This window comes from Notechis scutatus, chromosome 3 (genome assembly GCF_049901735.1).
Source record: "Notechis scutatus isolate UNSWTSFEM ecotype Mainland chromosome 3, rNotScu1.2, whole genome shotgun sequence".
Taxonomy (NCBI): Eukaryota; Metazoa; Chordata; class Lepidosauria; order Squamata; family Elapidae; genus Notechis; species Notechis scutatus.
This window is the reverse complement of record NC_142011.1, coordinates 78,068,655-78,092,535: the sequence shown is the minus strand read 5'-3', so window position 1 is coordinate 78,092,535 and position 23,881 is coordinate 78,068,655.

The following is a 23,881-nucleotide window of genomic DNA, read 5'->3' as shown; positions in this document are numbered from 1 at the left end:
CTCTGTACATTGTTTCCCAAATGAACAACAATGCACACACAGAGCTGGTAAACCAGGTTGAAAAATAGACTAGGTTTATAGGTTTATTCATTGGTTTAATGACATTTGAGGTTACAATGGCACTAAAAAAAGTGACTTATAACTAGTCCTCACACTTATGACCATTGCAGCATCCCTTCGGTCATGTGATCAAAATTTGAGCACTTGGCAAGAGGCATTTATTGATCACTGTTTGTGACTTTCCCAGGAGTCTTAGAAATGCTGAATTGGTTGAATAATCTCAGCAAAAAAACATTGTCAAATTGGGTCTGCCTCACTTAATGACTGCATCACTTAGAGTTGGAAGTTCCAATCCCAATAGCAGTTGTAAGTGGAGGACTACTGCTAGTTCTTCTGATTCCATTAACTTTCTTTTGACCAAACCTCTCTGTCTATATTTTGGAAGCAAACCTGCAAAGGAGGATATATGTCAGATATGCTGCAAAACAATGAGTGTAGCAGTTCCAGGGCAGTGCATTAATCCCTGTTTTATTTGTCGCTGTCCTTTTCACTCATGGTGCACAGCAGCCCATCTGGCCAATTGTGTCTCAAAGCTACACAATTTGCCCTTGAAGTGATTATAAACTCCACAGGAAACAGGCTCCCTCCTGCTGAGATTATAAACTCAAAATGAGCATAAAGGGCTTTCTTTGGAAGTGAAATCTCTCCACTGAGAAAGTCTTCTATATTGTAAACTTCTTCTTTTTTTTAATAATCATAGATATTAGCTAGTTAGTTCCACAGTGTCCCATATTAACACAACTTACTGCCCTGCTAGTCCAGGAAAGCTTTTTGCTTGCTCGCACACTTTCAATGTCCTCAGACTAAAAGAAACAGGTGAGTCGGGTGCATTTTGTTATTAAAGCCTATTACTCAGGATTGGAGTGACATTGGCACATTTCTTCTATAAAAAAGCAAGGATTTACCAGGGGCCCCATATTCATTGGGGAACGCATCTGCAACAGAAAAGTCTCCAATGCATTGGGCTATATTGCCCTTCCATGTGTCTGGCATATCGGGCGACTGCCATCATTGAACCAAACTAGGTTAAAGAGCAAAGCAAAATGAAAAAAAACAACACAACACAACACAAAGGTTAGAAGATTGTGCTTTGCCCTACTGGAAATATATAATGGTAGAAAAATATACTGGAAAGATATAATGCTTGAACATGGCACTCCCAATCTAAACACTCCCTAGAGGGCAGAGGCTATGGATGCCAGATGGTTTCATCCTCCATTCAACCTCGCTCACCTATTGTCTTGCAACACTGAGCCTTTATAGAATCAACACGAAATTCATCCTGGCTATGTATTCCAGACCCCTAAATATAGGACAATAGCTAATTGGAGGGCTAAAACTGAAAAGTCCTGGGTTATTCTGACACTAAATCAGCCTTCTAGCTCACTGTATCTGCTATGCAACAATTATGCAATGTCACAATTGTAGTTTGGTAGTTGTTATTATTTTTGTTATTATTGTTATTGTTATCATTATCTTTATCATTATTATTATTCCATAAATTACAGGTCATAGTATTTTATACATTTTTATACATATTTTTCTTCCTAGCATTTTCTCGATCAACTAAGTGTTGATCTTTCGGTGGTGACAAGAATAGCTTGTTTTTATATATTTATTAAATTTATATGCTGCTCATCTCAGACAATTATATGCTGCTAATCTCAGTCTTGCCTAAGCATCATGATTTGAGACAGAGTGACTTGCCCAAATTCACTCAGACAGCTTTCATAGTAAAGCAGGACTAGAATTCAGTTTTCTGCTTTCTAGCCTGGTGCCTTTGCCAGACCAGACCAGACTGGTTCTTCACAGCATTGCATAAAGTAATGCAGCTTAAAAAAAACCACTTGATTTGATGAGATATGATAGTCTTTGGCATACTAATTCACATTCAAGAGCATGTAAATTAATAAATGATTTTTCAAGAAATCTCCCCCCATCTGACCATCAATAGCAGGAGCAGACATTTAGATAGTATGAAAACCGATCCAGAATGTGGGGTGCACTATAGGATGTCCATGAAATAATACTGTTATGTCTGGAGAGTTAGGAAAGTAGCCTGATAGAGATATGAAGGAAATATTGTCTAGGCAAAAGAGGCTGACGCATTTTTCAATCCAGAATGAGATAACATTTGGCTCAGGGAGATACCTCCCTAATTCAATGAACTAGAGAAAGGAAGAGGAGGTATAGCACAAACAGACTATCTCAATTAAAGTAGTTTCATCCTTTTTTGTGGAGTTGATTCCCTGCTCTGGTCTACTGTACTAAGCTATTTTGGCTTCCAGTATGTTTGTGTATGCAATTCAAGGTGATAACTATCACCAATAAAACCCTACATGGCATGGATCTAAGGTATTTTTGTAAGGTTACCTAAGTAGTTGTTACCTCTACCAGATATGATGGAGTGAAACTGCTGTAGGTACTTTCAGGGAAGCAGTATTACTTGGTGAGTCCTAGGATGTGTGCCCTCTCTGTTGTGGCACCTATCCTATGAAATAGGCCCTCCTTCCTAAGATATAGACGATCACCACCTCCAACTCTATTGAAATTTTCGAAGGGCTTAGATTTTCCACCAGATTATGGGATATTAGTTAATGGACCTATTAGTTAATGGACTGGGATATTAGTTAATGGACCTTTGTAAATATTTACAATATTCAGGATATATTACTGAGACCTCCATAATTTTTGGGTTTGAGTGAAATGTAATGTTTTATTGTATTTTATTTTTCACTACCCAGAGTTTCTTGGAATAGATGGGTCTCAGATAAATTGGATGGATGGATGGATGGATGTATATAGATGGATGATAAATGATAGATAGATAGATAGATAGATAGATAGATAGATAGATAGATAGATAGATAGATAGATAGATAAGGAGAGACAGATTCATTATTTTAAGCTTGTTTTTAACCCCTTGTGAACTAATAGTTCCCCTGTGCAATTGCAAAATATGAGCTTTCATATGCCTTGCTGAATTCAAAGAGAAAGAATAATTGCAAAACCTCCAACTGAAGTTGATGGATTTTGAATTCAATGTATGTTTGGCACAACCCACAACAAACCCAAATGGTTCAACTTAACAGCAACTTGCATCCTAATTATTTACATCATAGACTATAGCTAGGTTATATTAATTTTGTATGCATTCTGCAGAACTACTTAAACAGAAGGCTAGCAATTGAAGACCTTTTAGCTTGATCCTCTCTGAAATTACTGCCACTAATGCCAATTTTATCCTCACATTATCTTCCAATTTACTTCAAGCAACGTCTAAGCTATGGAAGTACTTGCCTTAGACCCTGAACAAAGTACCTGGTGATTTTTTAACACCATGGCTGAAAGAATTAATTGACTGTCTGGTATGTGATTAACCGTTAAACACTCTCTCACCACCTCCATGGATTAAAAATAAAAATCAGAACACCTGGAGTCAAGTCCTTGTATTTTCACACTGCTACAATTCTTTACTTTATGTCATTTTCCTTGCAAGTAAATGTGCAATTTCATGATGGAATAAATGTGATAAATAGGTAAAGACTGCATGATGACTGGCTAATGATCTTGATCAGAAATAGTTTTGCAGTGCAGAGCATTCAGGAAAAACAATATGGCAGAATAACCATTTCAGATAAATGGTGGTCCAAACTCTTCAAAAACCTCCAGAACACTTACAACTTCTGGAGCCAAGCCATTACACTGATTAATTGTTCTCACTGTCAGGAAATTTCTTCTTAGCATAGGTTGTAGGTAGAATCAGCAGGTTGGTTCTCTTTTTGATTAGTTTCTACCCATTGCTTCTTGTCCTACCTTAGGGGGGCTTTGGAGAATAGGTTGACCCCCCCCCTCTTCTTTATGGCAGCCCCTCATATATTAGAACAATATTATTAGGTCATCCCTAAGCTGGAGCAACCCTGCCATGAAGTAAGAAATAGGAAACTTATGATCCTTCAGTTATTAAAAAATACAATTTCCAGTTACCACAACTGAACTGACCAACACAAAGGGATACCACTGTTGTAGGTTCTTCTAAGATCCCAGATTTCTCACTCCTCATACTGTCATACCTTGAAATGAGCAAATTGCCTTTATCCCTTACTTAGAGATTCTTTATAGGAAAGGGAAGCAAGTTGCCAATTATTTACCATGCTATTATTAATGTTTCTTTTTTCTGATATAGAGACAAAAGTAGAGTTTGAAATGTTGCCATATTGTTTTGGCTTGGGTTCTGCGCTATGAACTCTGATACTGTTTTGGATGGCATTTCCTGTTTTGCATCCAGTAATCATAAATCTTGGGCTGCCTCTAACAATTGTCCCACATAATGGTCAAGGAAAGGTCTGAGTTTGCAATATGTGACAGAACACTGTAGAATTCCACAGATCCAGTTCCCAAAAGCAGGATGATTTCTGCATCATTTAAAAAAAAAAAAACACTGTAGCAAGAGAGTCCTTAGTACTCAATTTGAAAAATTGATTTAAGGAATCAATTAATTGCTTAAAGCCATGTAGTGACTTAATTAGTTGATAGGCTTACTGACTTTTTGAGATTTTAGAATCTGGCCTTTAAGGTAAGATACTCTAAATATTGATTTGAGACTGATAAAGAAATAAAGAAATATTTTGCATTAGCATTAGTTATGTGAAATGTGATGGAGATAAAGGTATGATTAATTTAGATATCCCTATCCTATATGAAGACTTTCCCCTCTTTTTCCTTTTAAATCAGAATATAACAAATAGTGTGTTGATCAGATATATACCAATTGTTAGCCATACAAGCTGTTTCAATCCTAGATGAATTGAACACATATCAACATAAAGATATACTTAATAAAATATGTCTGTGCACTAGTAAGTTTAGGAGCATTCTATTTTTGTTATAAAACTGAGAAGTCAAGGAGATAGGAACTATTTGTTCAGTCATAATCTATAGCAGTGTTTTTCAACCTTGGCAACTCTAATATGTTTTGACTTCAACTCATGCTGAATTGTGGGAGCTAATATTCATGCATCCTAAAGTTGTCTGGGTGGAAAAAAAAACACTGATTTACAGCACCGTGAGTCTTCTACTTTTACTTTGGTATAAAAATTATAATCTGAAGACTCTGTTGTTGCATATTTGAAAACTCTATAAAATATAAGATTTTTTACAGTCCTCCCGTCTTTAGCATGCTGGTTTTAAAACCATATGGCTTCATAAATAGGAAATTATGAAATACATAACTCATGGATGACTTTTTCCACTTAAAGTAGTCTAGATAGTTGACTTTCTTTGGATACTTTATTCAGAGGCCTTCCCTATAGCCTTCCATTTTGACTCCTTCCCCTCAAATCAATATTATTTTGCACTGCCACATGTCTTCATTGCTAGATAGGACCAGGGTGGGTTTCTACCAGTTCTGTCCACCTCTGTAGAACTGGTAGGTCTGAAGAGCAGCAGACATAGAACCGGTTCTATGTCTGCTGATGTTTTTGCCCACCTGCCCACTCAGGCTCTTACCTGATCTTTATTTCCTGATTTTTCAACTTCAGCTGCCGAATGAGGCACAGCTGCAGTTTAAAAAGCAGGAAAAGACGACTGTTTCAAAGGCTGCTTCTCTGCACCCAGCGTGCTGATGATGATTTACAGGCGCGCGGCTCCCAGCGTGCAGGGAAGCTTGTAAATCCCGAACCGGTAGTTAACCCTGTCTTATCCCACCCCTGGACAGGACCTAAATTGGCATAACTGACATGCTAGCTTGTTCTTGTTTTCTTCCCTACCCCTTTTTTGTTTTTGTTTTGTTTTGGAGATGATCGGGTAAAAAGCAAAAACTCCAACCACTGTTTGGTAGACTAACAAAGCAACCTTTCAGACACAATAACCAATGGCTTGGCTTCAGAAGGGGACTCTGAACAACTGGAAATTATGGCAAGATGGGAGTTGGTCACTGGAAATTCTCATTAGAGCAATTTTTACTGAGCAGCAGCTGAGGCAGAACTAATTAGCTCCATGTGCTAGTACCTGTGCAAGAGTTGTTCTATTGTAGAACTAAAGAGGCAGTTTCCACTTGGTAGAAGAAGCCCTGGGTCTGCCATCAAACAATTAAATTGAATGGGTTATGGCTGGTATGCAATTGTAAAGATGCTAGACTAATTGGATTGGTAACACTAGTCATATAGGTAATATTTTCTAAACAGCTCCTCTTAAGATCAAATCTCTAGTCTCCATACTCATATTTATGAGTTCAATATTTGCTTTCTCCTGCATTCATTTGGAATTCATTGTCTTTATTAACCTCTCCACAGATCATACTGTGTGCTGGTATGCACACAAAATAGAACACAAAGAGTCATAATCAGTAGTTAAATATTACCATGGGGGCCTTGAATAAATATACATACATAGATAAAGCTAGATTAGTCATAAAAACTTATTTATTTTGGAAATACCTGTGGAAAATATCTACTGATATCATTCTAGCTCTAATCAGCAATTATATATAACTACAAAGACACAATTGCTATCTAGTACAGATACCTTTGACAATATTCCTTACTATATCTATAAAACAGTTTACAAACACCCTGATGAATCATTAAAGTTGATTTTCTTTCTTTTCCAGTCTTAAATAGAAAAAACAAGCTTGCTTTCAGTTCAGAATATATATATATATATATCTCCTTGTTTTTATATTATTGTATGGAAAATTACTTCAACTCTCTGACCACAGATAGTCATATTAATATGAGTGTGCATGAAGAGGTAGAGAAGTATATCACCATTATTGTTCTGCGTTCTATGGTGTAACACACTTAGTGGTCATGGCATAAACATATAATACTAATATACTTTGGCATAGCAAGCAAATTCAAGTCACTTAGAGGTGCTTTAGGTTGAAAAGAAATACAGTTGGCCAAATTCCCATTTCTTCTGGGCCTAGAGCAGAGGTGAGAAATGATGGCCCCTTTATGATTTGTGGATTTCAACTCCCAGAATACCTGAGCTAGCATGAGAGTTGAAGACCACAAGTCTTAAAAGGGCCACAGTTCTTCACCTCTGGTTTAAAGCATTTCAACATCTCTAGGAATACTTGTTCTCCACATCATTCTGCTAAAATATCTCTTCTATTGGGTGGATTTATCAGCTATGTTCAAGAGTGCAAAGAAAACTAAGAAAGAAAAGTAACAATATCTCTATCAGTTTTCTAGCCAACAAGAAATGTGGGGCACTTCCTTCTTGAAACCCTCTGAAGTTTTTAAAAAAATCTAAAGAAAATTACTTATCAAGGTCTGTGACAACTGACCTACATGGTCTTTTTAGCCCATCACACAGCAGTTGATTCTCAAGTACAACATAAAGGAATGTACACAAATACATTCAAATCTGTGTAATTTGCAAAGGTCTCACACAATTCAGCTTTTGTTGAATTAGCATTTATTTGGCAGAACGATTTTATTTCTCTCTCATACACAGAGGCTTTAACAAAACACATACAACATTTAACTATCAGTTTTTTTCTGAGCAGCTGAAAACGATCAACAAGACAATGGGAAATAAACACTGATAATTATAAATGTTCAGTGCTATGATGGGTTCAAATTTCCAGCCTGTTACTTTCTGCTGGTAATAAGAAAATAAATCTGTACTCTGACTTGGAGTGTAAATAATGCTGGGTAAACGAATTCCTTGTCCTCTAACACTTATTTCCCCCCAGTTGTTTGGACAGCTCACAGCAGTTGCCATCAGAGTCAATCCTAATGGTAATCAACCCTTTGCTTTATTTCACTTCCTGACACACAGTCTTTTGTGCTTTCCCAGATGTCCTCTGTTACATGGAGAATTCTTGAAACAGGTGCATCCATGTGCCTGGAAATGCCAACAGAAAATCAAGGAAGTTTATCTGTTGGGAAAGAAAAGGCTTTAACATCTTTAAAAACAAAAATCTCATAGCCAGGAACCATAACACTTATAATGAAATTCTTTGCAAAAAGAAAATCTTCCTTTTTTAGGTATGCAGATTAAAGTGTCTTTATTTATTTATTTTGGACATTTCAGACAGCAGCCTGGTTCAAAGGAAAAACTAACTATTGTAGAATGCTTTTTTCAAAAAAAAAATTAGGAATAGTTTCAGCTGTCATAATGGACTCTTCATTCTGTGGGTGATTTACTGTCAGTGCACATCAAAACAAAAGGAATTGCCCTTTGACCTTCCCATTCATGATCAGTGGCATCATTGTACATAGATCCATGTATATCGGGGTGTCAAACTTGCATCGTGACAATGGCGTCACGTGACGTATTGTGACTTTTCCCCCCTTCACTAAACTGGGCATGGGCGTGGCCAGCACATGATGCATCAGACCCGCAGGCCATGAGTTTGACAGCCCTGATGTATATGCACTTGACTCATTTGAATACATTACATTGAGTCCTCAACTTATGACCAGTTATTGAACAACGGTTCAAAGTTACAACAGCTTTGGAAAGGGTGCTTTGTAACCTGTAAATGTTTCTTATGATTCTCAATCATCCAGATCATGGTTGTTCCAAAGGTGTTTTGTTTTGTTTTAAAGGGACAATTGGACTTTTCTTGATTTTTTTTCTTGAAATTTTTTTTGCTTCTTATCCACAAAGCTTCTTTAGTTCTGACTGAATGGGAATAGGATTTATATTCTTTGTAGTTGTTAGCAGTCTGGAGGTAAATTGTTAGTTCTCTGGTTGTCATTGAGGCTACTTGGGGATATATCTGTACTCACAGGGCCACCTGAATCAGAGTGCAAATGGTGTGGGACTTTGTGGTCTCTAGGAGTTGAAAACAACTTGAACGCCCATAAAAATTTTCCCTTCAAAACTTTTCCTCTTGCTCAACATTTTCTGTGATTGCAATATGGAATAAATCTGATTATGCGAAGGGGAAACTCTAAGAGTACAATTCTGTGAATCTTTCCTTGGTAACAAATCTCACTCAAAAAAAGGTATTTATTTCTAAGTAACCTGATGTGAGAACATGTTCTCTAAGGCAGCTTATTATTTCGCTCTATGGGTTATGGGGTTATTTTCCCTCAGGGCCATGTCTACTTCAAAAAAAATGTGTTGAACCTTATATCCTATTTGTGAACATGCTGGAATTACCGAGACAGTGTTTTGGAGAAGAAACCCATTTATCCCAGCATTATTTGCACAGCAAGTAATTAACTTGCCAGTATGGATCTGTATATCATATTTTGCACAGTCAGCCAAGAAATTGCTCAGATGTTGAGTCTGTGCCAAGCCTATTGGTGCTTTCACAGACAGACTCACAGAGAAGCAACAGTAATGAAACCTAAAACCAAGCAGCTTAGCTTATGTTAGACCAAGGAGTGGGAAGAAAGTATCAAGGAGGGGAGAAAAATGTATCCCTGACTATTTTATGAAGCTTTAAGATGCTCACTCTTGTAAGGCAACCTTTTTAAAGGTTGAGGTTATAATTTTTTTTTAACTGGCATTCTTTTTTTCTATTTAATAGAATCCAAATTCAATTAAGTTGCATTTTTTTTTCTTCAATAAAATCTCAAAAGGTTGTTTTTTTTAATGTTCTGTGTTTAACTGTTTGGAGCTAAATCTCTTCTCATCATAGTTATTATCCTGGCTGTTCATCACAGATATTTCCATATATATATGTAATTCCCTTCACATATATATGTGCTACAGATACAGTTATAAAACATACGTAGTGCATCTGTCTCCTTAGGGTGGTTTCATGCTGGGAGTACAGGTAATCCTTGATTTACAACCATTCATTTAGTGACCGTTCAAAGTTACCATGGCTCTGAAAAAAGTAACTTATGACCATTTTTCACACTTACAACTGTTGCAATCCTTGTGGTCACATGATCAAAATCCAGATGCTTGGCAACTGGCATGTATTTATGTCAGTTGTAATTTCCTGGGGTTATGTGATCGATCCCCTTTTGCAAATTTCTGACAAGAAAAGTCAATGGGGAAGCAACAGTTAACAATTGTGTTACTAACTTAATAACTGCAGAGATTCATTTAATGGTAGCAAGATCGTAAAATAGGGCAAAATTCACTTAGGTTAGCAACAAAAATTTTGGACTCAATTGTGATTGTAACTCAAGGACTGTCTGTGATGCTTCTTGTTATCTATAGCCTGACTAGCCAATTCTATAGGCCTAGATTCCACTCAACTAGTGACTCCATGATATCCAGTCTTTTGAAGCAGGTTATTCTAGATGTTATTCTAGAGAAAATCAGTATTGGACACAAATAATTAAGTGCTTACTGCAGAATAGTTGGCACGCTACTGAAACCAAAGCAGTGATGCAAACTTAGCATGAGATAACATATGGCACATCATGAAGAAGGTCTATCTTCAATACATGTATTCAGATTTTCACACCCACTTGAGCAAACTAAAAAATTGAAGAATGCCATTTAGACTGACAGAATGGAATTGTCATTTGCTGATCTGCCCAAAACCATATTTTGGGTTTATCATCAACCTGAAAGTTCTAACTCCTTGATGTTCAATAACAACATCTGCCTGAGTGTTTTCCAACAATCTTGGTCTCCTTGTTTTCTACTCCCTATCTTGCATTTAGTTCACATAGTTTTTGCAGGTAGAATTCGGAAAATACCTTTTCCCAATTATATCTTGTGCAGAAGCTGGCACTGAAAGCTTGCTGTTCTCCAAGGTCTCCAAACATGTTAAATTGTTCTAAGCTCTAAATTCTGTTGGCAATTCTGCTACATCTCTACCAGAAATAATAATAATAATAATAATAATAATAATAATAATAATAATAATAATAATAATAATAATAATAATAATAACAACAACAATAATAATACCCTGTTTCTCCAACAATATGGCCTCCTCCAATAGGAAGTCCCAGCATGTTTTATAGGCACGAAATGAAATTAAGCCCCTACCCCCAAATTAAGGCCTATATTAAAACATGAGAAATGGGGGGAATGGTGGGGGGGGGGGGGCTTGCCATTAGGAAGTACTTTTGTTGCACACCCGGATATGGTGCTGCCTGAGTTAACCCCGATACGAAGTGCCCCACCAATGCCGAGGTCAACATCCAAGCCGTCGCCGCCCGCCCGAAGATGCAAGGGGGGGAAATTAAGTCACCCCCAAAAAGACGGCCTAGCCATTTTTTCGGGGCTCAAAAAAAATAAAATAAGACCCGGCCTTATTATATGAGAAACACCGTAATAATAATAATAATGGTGATAGTGATAGTGATAGTGATGCTAGGTAGAACAGGAGAAGAGGAGTATCAATAGTTTGCCAGCATTCCATGATACCTGAAATCTACTGAAGTATATTAGTTTTTATGGATTGATATATCCCTGTCCATTCCTTTACCACCACTCCAACCTCAATTACAGCTAGCATTGCATTTTATTTCTTGACTTTGAATATAGTGCTAGTTTAGAACAGTGTTTTGGCCAGTTTAAAATGTATGGACTGTAACTCCCAGAATTAGGAGTACTCTGGGAGTTAAAGTCTACAAACTGGCCAAGTTTTTTTTAAAAAAAACAATCCTGGTTTAGAATAAAAAACATCCCAACTGCTTTTCTTTGTTTTCTTATATATGAGATCTTTTCAGAGCAGCCCACATGTTTTCAATGTTTCTGCAGTTCATGTCTTCTCCTCCCACTAACATATAGATTGCCTCCCTAACTCTGATTGAGCTGTGGAGAATAGCTCATTTGCAAGCTAAAAGCCAAGGCCAAAACTGTGATATTGATTTCAGAAGAGGAAGAAATAGTAGGGATTTTATTTTTCCATTTCAGCATGGAGTATGGCTTTAAAATCTCTAGATTTGCAATGATCTTTCTAAATCCTGCATTTAGTGATGATCAGAATGGGTTTGATTCAGTAGAAGATCAAAATGATTCGGTAGAACCCTTCACTGGACTTTTCAAAATTCTGTCAACTTTTAGAGTCTAAATGGCTCAGTAACAAATAAATAAGCAATTGTGTTGCCAATTACTTCCACATCTATGAGTGGTAACCCAGCAGCAGTGTGAAAAGGGCTCCACAAAATAGGTGTGGCATAGCAATATCCATTTGCTATCTGCTAAGGTTCTCCATTGGCTTATAGAATGAGTTATTTACCCTAGACAATATTTCTTCCCCTTACTGAATTAAAAATATCAGTGCAAACAGTACTCATTTGTCATCCAACTCTGTCTTTTTTTTTTTTTTTTCTGTAAAGGACATACAGTACTAGCAGATGGTAGTTAGTTTCCTGGACTGAATTGACTAAAGATGGAAATTAGAGTGGACTTCCATTTTATCATTTCATTTTAGTGCAATTTGTAAGCTATCTCAGTTTCAATTGCGGCACTTGACAACTTGCAAAATATTAAATCAACAAAATATGTGTTTAGATCATTTGGAAGAAGATTTTATTTTATTTATTAAAATTTTATATAGCATAGAAAAAAATAATGCAAGCTTCAGGATTGTTTGTAATAATCATAGATATTTATATTTAAGCAAAGACTGAAATACATAGAGGATTACTACTGTAGCCACACAAAGAGATTGAGAGTCAGGTGGCATTCAAGTTTAATTTATTGTTGTGGTTGTTGTTTCTAAAATTCTTTGAATATTTTACTTTGCAGTATTTATAACATCAGACTCCAAGATTGCCAAAGGATTGAGTGATGTACAATGTTAAGGAAAGAGAACATATTTATTATTTCTTCATTTAGAAAATACTAACAGGGTACCCATGCTTCGCTGTGAAACTATGTGATCAGGCAATTTTTTTGGGAGGAAAATAAGGGGGAAAATTCTGCTTCTGCCTACCAGCATCCATCGTTATTCATCTGGCTAGCATCCTGTCAGTGTGTGAGAGAGTTCAGGGCTGTTTGGAAACTGAAACAGTATTTGCTGTGTGAGCAAGAAGGAGACAGCAAGGAGTTAGCTCAACTGCAGTTGAAACAAATTTCTTTTCCGGTGGGGAGTGAGAGACTGAGGGCTGTTTGGAAACTGAAATAGTATTGGCAAGAAGGAGACAGCAAGGAGCCTGGGTGTGACTTAGCTCAACTGTTCTGTAGTAAAACTATTTGCTTTTGTGAAAGTAAAACTGAAACTGAGACTCCTCTCCTCTACTTGTGTTTTGCATTGGGAAGAGATTTCTTTTCTTTTCGGGTGGGAAGGGGGAGTAGAACTCTTTAGCATCAGAGCCAGGGGTGGGATACTACCAGTTCGCACCTATTCGCTAGAACCGGTTATTAACATTCTGAGCAGTTCAGAGAACCGGTTGTTAGAAGAAATTACTGGCCTAATCCTGTAAGAAAGGCAGGAAGGAAACATTCTGATGTTGCTTATAGAAACTGCCTCTCCGTTAACCCTTATTACATTCTTGGCAGGACTAGACTTCCTGTCTCAGGAATGTCTCTGGAGTTTTTCCCCCCTCCTTTGCTGGTACTTTGCTTATGTGGAGTGACCATTCAAAGTTACAATAGCACCGAAAAAAGTGACTTATGACCATTTTTCACACTTACGACTGTTGTCATGAGAGGCCAGGCAAGGAGATGCGTGCCTCAATGTGAGTGATATTGAATTGGTCACACCCAGCCAATAACATGACCACCAAGCCACGTTCACCCAGTCACATGACCACCAAGCCACGCCCACCAATTAAGCCAAGCCCACAGAGCCGGTTGTTAAAAAAATTGAATCCCACTCCTGATCAGACTGTGTTAATAATAATGTAGGAAATACTAATGTTCTGATGGTCATTTTGAAAAATCCTTTCTTAGTGTAGCACCTAGAAGCCAAGAAGAATATACGTGTCAAATTTCAAGTTTGTAGGCTTTACAGTTCTGGAAATTTTGTAATGATGCATGAGTGCTTTTTCGCCTTTATATATATAGATACATGGTTGCCATCTTACATAAACATCCTGGGCAGATAACAACAACAACAATAACAAATAATAATAATAATAATAATAATAATAATAATAATAATAATAATAATAATAATAATAATAAATAATAATAATAATAATTCATCACTGATCGGCTAATCGTAATTCAATTATACTTGACTCTGGGTATTCTTGTTTCCATAATTTGTACATCCTTTTTTGGTAGCCTCGTTTTTCTGGTTCTGCTTTGTAGTAGCATTTCATTACAGTGCGGTTCTCTGACATGGTGTATTTCTGCCGCTTCTGAGGTTGTTCAGCTTCCAGTAGCCCTGCAGGCCCATGCCCTGGTTGCTCAGCTATGGGACCCGTGGCTTGTATCCCACTTGTCAATGGATGCCCAGGTTCCCCAACATCTGACGCAGTCCTTGTTAACCTGTGTTAGGGATAACAGTGTTTACCCTAACTGGTTTGGGTAAAAAATAATAAATAAGTTATCATGGTTTGTTGGTTAAAGTGTGTGTAACTTTAACTACAAGAATGTAATTAAGGGTGTGGTTGTAAAAGCACCATAAAAGAAGCAAGTCAATTGCAGCTCTCTCTCTCTGGCTTAATGATCCCTAATTACTGAATGGATTGATGACTGCGTTTTTCCTTACCGGAACGGAGGAGAGAAAGGAGTGTTGATTTCTCAACGGAGAGAAGAGATAATACGGACTGATTTATTGTAAGTGAACTGACATTGGCTATTCAACACGGACTTTGCAAATTGAGTATCCTCGACTGGACTGACTGAAATGATACATGACTAATGGACCGTTTATTTGACTATGCTATAATTCCTAATGGAATAAACTATATTTTTTGATAGCACAAGCGTATCTGTTTTTTACTGCGTGTTAACTAAAATACAAACTTATCTCACACATTTACCTGTCTGCCTATCTGACTACACTACACATTCTGTTTAGTTTGTTTTCCTTAACACTTGTTGGGGAATTCAGGCTTAACAACCTGGATGATGACCGAGCCAGTATAGGCTTCGTTTGGTTGTGTTTCACCATGATTCATTGCAAGGGTTGTTGGGTGCACTCGGTTCTGCTCCTCGGCCGAGACCTCTCTGGCATGGTTGTATCTGCTGGTAGTTTGCATTACCACCAACACAGCTCTCAACTTCATTGGAGCAGTTAAGCCCCCACCACATCAAGGCGGCACCCCATGGGGGGCATGCAAAACTACTATGGGACTTCTGAATATAGACTGACAAAGTTTTGGAACACAATATCCCGGATATCATGATTGTGGAGAAGAAAAAAGTGTGGATCGTCAACATTGCCATACCTGGTGACAGCAGAATTGACGAGAAACAACTTGAAAAATTACCAGATATCAGGACTTGAGAATCAAACTGCAGAGACTCTGGTATAAACCAGTGCAGGTGGTTCCAGTGGTACTCAGCACACTGGGTGCTGTGCCAAAAGACCTTGGCAAGTACTTAAAAACAATTGGCGCTGACAAAATCACCATTGGTCAGCTGCAGAAGGCCAACTTACTGGGATCTGCTCACATAATCTGCCAATATATCACGCAGTCCTAAATGCTTGGGAAGTGTTTGACTAGTGATTTGTGATATGAAACCCAGCATAGTTATGTCATTTGCTGTGTACACTGTCATTTTTGTGTATAAATAATAATACCTCAATTATCAAACAAAAGACAAAGAATTAAGATAGTCATAGTACAATAACCCAGGCAGCATACAGTTCAAATGCACACCACACCTATATTGGGCTCAACAAATGATTGAATACTTGGGGAAAATGGAACAGCGTATCTCGCAGGGTAAGTACACTGGTTTGACAAACAGCAAGTCCAAGACCCAAGTGCTGCCTTGGAACAGAGTGAACTCCCTCCTTTGCTCCAGCTGCTGCTCAGGACATGAAAGGAACCCCCAACTGGGCATCCCCCAAGCAACAGTGATGTCATCAGTTAATCTTTTCAACCTGGAAGTACCTTGCTGCTTCTGACAATAAGTATGATGTGACCTGGGGGGAAAAAATCAGGTTTTCTCAGTCTTCCAGAAAACCAAGAAGGACAAGCTTCTGAATCTGAGGGGTTGAAGACTGATTCATAGAGCAGGTACCATGACAGAGAAAATATAATTCTTCATCTCATAAGATGGCTTTGGTTAATAGAGGGGTCCTGAATACCCACTCTATCAGAACTTGTGAGACGGCTGGGAATTCTTGCATGTAGGTGGTCCCACATAACTTGGTCTTGTGCCATGCAAGGCTTTAAAGGTGATGATCATCACTTTGAATTGTACCTAGAACCATACTCGGAACTAGTGGTGCAGTTAGGATGCAGTACTGGAGCCTACATATGCTGACTGCTAGCTAACTGCAATTTAGCAGTTTGAATCTTGAACCAGGCTCAAGGTTGACTCAGCCTTCCATCCTTGTGAGGTCCATAAAATGAAAACCCAGATTGTTGGGACCAATATACTGACACTGTAAAACACTTAGAGAAGGCTTTAATGTACTGTAGAGTGGTATATAACTCTAAGTGCTAGTGCAGCTCACATTAATAGTGAAAAGAAAAACTTGAGGCACCTAAAACAAAGATAAAACCAATACATCCATAATGAATCAGCTATAACAGAAGTCACATTGAAAATAATATCATGTTCAGCTTGATTAAATTGTCTTTGCTATCTTGACCAGTATTTGACCAGTTACATCTTTGAAGTTCCCATGTTCTGTAATAAAGCAATTAAAATTAAAAAAATAAACAAGAAGCAGAATAGAGAATATTTGACGATGCAAAATGAACAGTTGTTTTCCTTCAGATCCTGACTACAATCCTTTGTTTTCCTCAATTGTATATTGCACTTTTTAAAACTACATTTAACAAAACAGTAAGCTTTTAACTGATTTAGATTGATATCAATGATCTTAAGGCATTTAGGAAGAAATTCACACAATGTTCAGCCCTTGCTCAAATGTTCGTTGAGGCTATTTCAGTCAGCAGTTTCCTGACTATCTGACCATCTACCAACTCCTTAGTTTCCAATTTCAAAAGTTATTGTTTTGTCAAGCCAATATATTTAGGGAAAATGTAGTCTACAAATGCAGGACAAAATAATACTGCAAATGCTTTGCCTGTGCATTGAATAAATTCTGATGCCTCTCTTTCCAGAGTTATATCATTTAATTTCATTTCTGTTCCCCAAGAAGTGCTGCTTACTCGGTGTAGCAGTTCCAGACAGTGGTTGGACATGAGTGAAGTATTCTACCTAGAAGATAAGATTAAAGTACTTTTCTCTTTATGTCTTAAAAACTCCAGGCAAGAGGGACCTTTTATTTTAGGTGTAATCATGAACACTAAACTTACTCATACATAGTCACTCAACTAATATTTATGCATATAATGAATTCATAGCCTGTGGGATCTTCCATGAATATGGGCAAAAGGGAAAGAAGTGCAGAATATGAAATGAAATGTTCCCTGGTTGAAGGAGAAAAACATTATTCATAGCGTAAATTCAGATTTAATATACATTTAATGAGGGTAAATATAAGTGGTAGAAGCTTGAGTAATCTACCATTGCTGATTCAAGATTCCTGGAGATCTTTATAATCTTTACAAGCTCTTGTGAAATGTTCAAAAAGCTTTCTCTAAATTCCAAAATGCCGGATTGATCATTCAAACATTCTCATCTATTCAGGGAAAATAATAATATTTAAGAAGGCCTTACAATTTGCCTGAATAATAACCACCTTTGTGAGAGCTTCAGTGGTTTTCTCTGATGCCATTGCCACCTTACAGCTAGCACCTTTAGATAAGGTTCAATGGAATTCAAGAGGGATTGTACTTAGTTCCTTTTTGACTACATAGTGACTCTAGGCTGATTCCTCTTTTGATTCTGCCACTCCTTCTTGTATATTATCTTTGGCATCATCTTTTTGCAGTCTATCCAAAAAGAACTAATAGATGATCCAGAAGGTTTTTTTTTTTTTTAAAAAAAAAAAAATAGTATCTGCTGGAATTAATGTTAGTGCTGACTGATTTGTGTACTAAAGCTAAGGGATTTGATTGCTATTGTTTTTGTTTTGTTTTTTGGTCTTTTATAAGCCTCTAGGGGCCTTGTCGGAGTCAAGTTATAGATAGCAACAATGCTTATACAAAATAATTCAATAAAAATCCATTAAAGAAAATAAGCTTCCTCTCCTATAGCCTGCGTTAGGGAACCTGCCTTTAATCTGAAACCAAGAATTGCTAGCTAGCCTTACTTTGGGCTCTACAGGAATTAATAAATGAAGTTCCAGAACAATTCATCCAATGCAAAATGCATGAGGGTTAGATGCAATGGCCCATGCTAGTACAATTGAAAATTAGAAAGGAAGATTATAACATTATGTATACTTAATCAAGAGGTTTAATCCACAGCTGCGTGTTATTATTTTTAGCCTGGGGGCTTAATCTACCCTAAGACTGAAACGTCTTTCCTTAAGACTGTGTATGGAGATCTTAAGCCTTCTACCGTAAGTAGATCTCATGGGACCTTCTCAAGTGCCTTATTAAAATATGTGGCAGTCATGATGGAAGAAGTCAGAGGCCTCTACACTGCAGAGAGCAAAGAACAAGAGGATTAATGCTGCCTTGGGTGCTTCCTGGAAAAACTGCAGTCATGAATTAGCCTCCATTCTGGATGCTTGCAGTCTTAGGAAGTGAGTAAGGGCTATGCATGATTAAAACAGCTGTTGCAATTTTTTTAATTCAATCAATCAATCAACCTTTATTATGGCCATGGACCAGTACTACAAAGAAAAAGCATTAAAAACAATAATAACAGAAGCAAAAACAAAACAAAAAATAAAAGGCAGACAGAAGAATCTATTCCAGTTGGTGGTGGATTATCAATGGGCAGTTAAAGTTTGCCTGATTTTACACATGGCATAGCAAAATTTGGCTATATCCAAAGAAACTATACTGATCCGATAGCAGTGGTTGCACATAAAAAAGAGCAGGTTGATACTGGAATCAAGTTAATCTGAATTACTGCACCAAGCAGGGAGCTTTGGACTCGATGGGTTAAACTGTGTGACTTTCTGTAAAAAAAAAAATATATGAAAGAGTTAACAGAAAAATGCATCTACCATTGCTACTGAAAGCTGAACACAGTGCTAGGCAGAAGATTTCACTGTTTCACTGAGGACTTTATCACCACTGGTACATACTTATATGGAAGGCTTTTAAAACATTTAACCACTTTTCACATGCCACAAATAAAGACTAGATTGCTTATGATTTCTACCTTTGCATTCAGGTTTACCTGAGCATTCCTAACACACACACACACACACACACACACACATGCACACACACACGTGCACACACTCACGCACACACACACACACACACATGACTAAATGCCAAAGGTGCATGGAATGCTGTTACCTTCCCACTAAAGTGGTCCCTAGTTTTCTACTTGCATATTTACATGCTTTTGAACTGCTAGGTCGCCAGAAGCTGGGACAAGTAACGGGAGCTTACTCCGTTACATGGTGCTAGGGATTCAAACCACCGAACTGCTGGCCTTTCTGACTGACAAGCTCAGCATCTTAGCCACCGAGCCACCGCGTCCCCACATATATATGTATTAGAAACCCAGCCATCATATTTCTTTCCTGAATACAATTTTCTCCTAGAAACGTACAACACCCCAAAAGTTGCTTCATGCTAAATGTTTCCACAAACCAAGTTTATTGAACTACTAAATTACAGGCACTCAAGATGACAAGATGACTGCTTTCCTGCATTTGCAATGCAAACAAATTGATGAATTGAAATGGCAAGCGAGCAAATATTTTGACTCTTATTTATGAGATGGAATAGAAGTAGCTTGAGAAGAAGCAATTGGTGTTGGAGAGGAGGGGAGCAGAGCTGCAGTGCAGGACCCCAGAGAGAAGAGTACCCTGAATTTTAGGGGGGAGGGGATTAAATGCCTCTGTCAGCCTAAAAAAAAAAAGAGAGAGAGAAACAGACTTGCTTATTATTTTGTGCTTATTCCTTTTTGGGAGCTTTATCTCAAACTATAACTTACAAGAGCAATTAGAAACAAATGGCGCCCAGCATGAATACTTCTCTGTGGATTCCCTGGCTTGATTGTCTTCATTTTGGCTCTCACATCAGCAGCATGATGCATTGCCCATTGGAAACCAGCACGACGGGTTGAGCAGAAAATACAAACCCTGCAGTGATTTAAGCCTGTGCCTGGTTTTGTGTGTTCCATAGGGGGACCTGAAACATGGGCCATGGTTTCAGTCTGTCCAAATAAATGCTTTTCGCCTACAAAGCCTGAGCTGTTATTAGTTAGATTATCCTGTCATTTGGAGCAAAAAAGGAGACGCAAATAATTTCCCAGAATAATCCAGAGAATTACCATACGCCTCTAATATTGATCGCCTGGGAAATAATTTAAAAGAGCGTTTTAGAATATCTTCCGTTTTCTAATAGGAGCCTTTGGATTTCAACAGTTTGAAAAGAAGAGAGTGATTGTGGTTTTAGAAAACTAATTAGAAAAACTAGGGGAAAAATGAAATGGGAAAAATGAAATGGAATAAATCAGATGGAGAAAAAAAGTGTGTGTGTGTGTGAGAGAGAGAGAGAGAGAGAAAGAGAGAGAGAGAGAGAGAGAGAGAGACAGAGAGAGAGAGAGAGAGACAGAGAGAGACCAAGAGAGAAAGACAGACAGACAGACAGACAGAGGGGGGGGGGGAGAGGGAGAGAGGAAAAAAGAGAGGGGGGGGAAGAGAACAATCAACGTTTAGAATGGAAGGCACACTCTCTTACCTAAGCCTCTGCCTTTCTATTTCTTTGTTTTCCATTGTCTTTATTCCACATCTAAACACTAATTAGCTTAGTGTTTTTCTTTCTGGTTTTGGGTTTCTTAATGTCCCATACAATGGGTGAATTCTGTCTAACTCAACAGCAGGGGTTCTGCAATAATAATTCACATAGAAGTGTCGATGATTACAATCCTTTCATTCCCATAGTACCAAAAGAAAAATAAATGTGAAGTTTACACTAAGTTACACGTAGTCTTCAGACTTGAAAAAGCTTTTGAAAAATAACGTCAACCCCAAATTCCTAATAAATAAATAAATAAATAAATAACCTTAGAAAGGTTTTTTTGTTAGCAAAATGTACCAAATCTTCATTTAAGGTACATTACAAAGGTGTTTTAGTCCAGCGCATTTATTATGCCTCAAACGATGTTTGAAAAAGCATCCTAGAAAAAGTATTGAAGAATGCAAAAATGGCTTTCTGAAAGGCTAATTCACTTGGTTGTTATTTGTTTAATCCAGTCACAGATAATCAGGAAAAGGCTCAAAGTGCCTTCAGTCATTCAGAGGCAGGAAATAATTTGGTGTGAGCTTTCTTGAGAGTTTTAATCAGATCCAGTATGGATATATGACATGATAGCAATGTTCCAATATCTCAGGGGCTGTCACAGAGAAGAGGGAGTACCTGATAGAAGGACAAGAAGCAATGGGTGGAAACTAATCAAGGAGAGAACCTAGAACTAAGAAGAAATTTCCTGACAGCTAGGAAGCAATTAATCAGTGAAACAGCTTGCTTCCAGAAGTTGTGACTGCTCCAACACTGGAAGTTTTTAAAAAGAGATTGGACAACCATTTGTCTGAAAAGGTCTAGGATTTCCTGACTAAGCAGGGGATTGGATTAGAAGTCCTCCAAGGTCTCTTCCAACTCTCTTATTCTATTCTTATTCTAATATTCAAGCAGAAATGTGGAGCTCAAACAGAAATTCAAAAATCTGAAACCCATTAAAGTTAATAGCACTAACTTTTGGCCAACTGGGTACAAGATTGGAGGTTTATCAGTGGCATCTTCTTCTGATCTACTCAAAAGAACATCTCACTATTTTCAGGAATGTTTATGCCCATATAATGCTAATATTTGGAATAGTTGCTTATATGGTGCACAGCCAAGTGTGTTGAACTTTCTTAGTCTAAGACTTTAGGCAGGGCAGGGGTCACTCTCAAAAAGTAGATAGGGATGAAATAAATGTGGTGCCATGTCAATTTGATGTCATTTCAAAGTTCATGGCTAATCGATCCAGGTCTCTTTCAAACAGCAGTATTAAACCCATCTCAAAAAGCCAAGTAGGATCACAACTGGTTGCTATTGGAACAGAAGACCACTGGGAATGTTCAAAGCTGTGGCCAAGTCAATCAATCAATCAATCAAAACAGAGTTCAAAGGGACCTTCTAATCCAACCCTTTGCTCAAGCAGGAAATGATGCACCATTTCTGACAAGTGACTATTTAGTCCAGTGATGGCTAACCTATGACACGTGTGTCACTCGTGATACGCCGAGGCACTTTGACTGACACGCCTGTTGGTGTGGGAAAAACCTGCACGTTTAGAGGCTGCCTGTGCTCTGCTCTAATCCCTGCTCCCTGCTTGTTGCGTGGAGGCGTGGTGTCACCGCTGCCGCAAGATCTTTGCAGCAGAGAACCAGTTTTAACCGCCATAAACTGAGGTTTGTCAGTTTCATTACCTCAGGAACGCTACAGGAGGAAAGGAGATCCATGAGGTTCACAGCCCTGTAAGGTGGCCTTCCGATCCCCACATCCTGCACCTGCAGCCCTGAGACCAGGGAGAGGAGTTTCACAGCCCTGTGTGATCACCCCAGCCCAGTCCGTCATAAACCAAGTTATTGATATTTCTTGAAGTGACACACGACCCGAGGAAGGCTACACTTTTTCCCGATTTTTGACACACCAAGCTGAAAAGGTTAGCCATCACTGATTTAGTCTCTTCTTAAAAACCTCCTGTGATGAAACACCCACAACTTCTGAATCACTTTTGTTGATACAGTTTTTACACTTTTTAGCAAAAGTGGTTTTGCTCAACAAAATCACTTTTGCTAATACAGAAAAGGCAACAGGTATAGTAGGAAACCGGCTTAAGTAGGGAGATTTTTTAGACTTTTCAGTTTGATATTTTTTCTCTGAGTCATGTTTTAAAAAATACACTATGGCAGCAATTTTTCAAGGACTTTTGCAGATTGCAAACAAAGCCCATGTCTTCCTGCCATATTTATCAGCTGAAAGTAACAGTGTATTTAGGCGTGTTTGCATTTGAACTGCTCAGTTAATGAAATGTTGTTTGACTAAAATATAGCTTAGAAACAACATTTAAAGAGAGGCATTTCTATTAGTATGGACTTTATTTCGTTAGTGCCAAAGATGTTTGCCTTGTATATGTGATTAAAAACAAACATCTCTAAGAGAAAGAAATGCTTGGCAACAGAATTTAGAAATTGTATTGCCTGAACTTTGTTTGCTTCTGGTTAAATAGTCTTCTCTGAATTTTTCAAATAAGAGGGGGCAAAATTGTGAACTGTTGTTTTCACTAACTATATATGAATTAGCTTTTATAATTTTTAGGACAGCATTTCCACAATTCTGGGATCATATACCATTTTTTTCAAGAGAAGAGAAAAAGTGCTGCCATTTTATTATTTTTGTTAGGGATAACATTGTTTACCCTAACTGGTTTGGGTAAAAATAATAAATAAGGTATCATGGTTTGTTAGTTAAAGTGTGTGTAACTTTAACTGCAAGAATGTAATTAAGGGTGTGGTTGTAAAAGCACTATATAAGAAGCGAGGCAATTGTAGCTCTCTCTCTCTGGCTTACTGATCCCTAATTACTGGATGGATTGATGACTGCGTTCTTGCTGGAGCGGGGAGAGAAAAAGAAGTGTTGATTTTTCTCACGGAGAGAAGATAAAGATTGGACTGATTTATTGTAAGTGTACTAACATTGGCTATTCAACACGGACTTTGCAAATAGAGTATCCCGACAAGACTTGACTGAAATTGATATATGACTAATGGACCGTT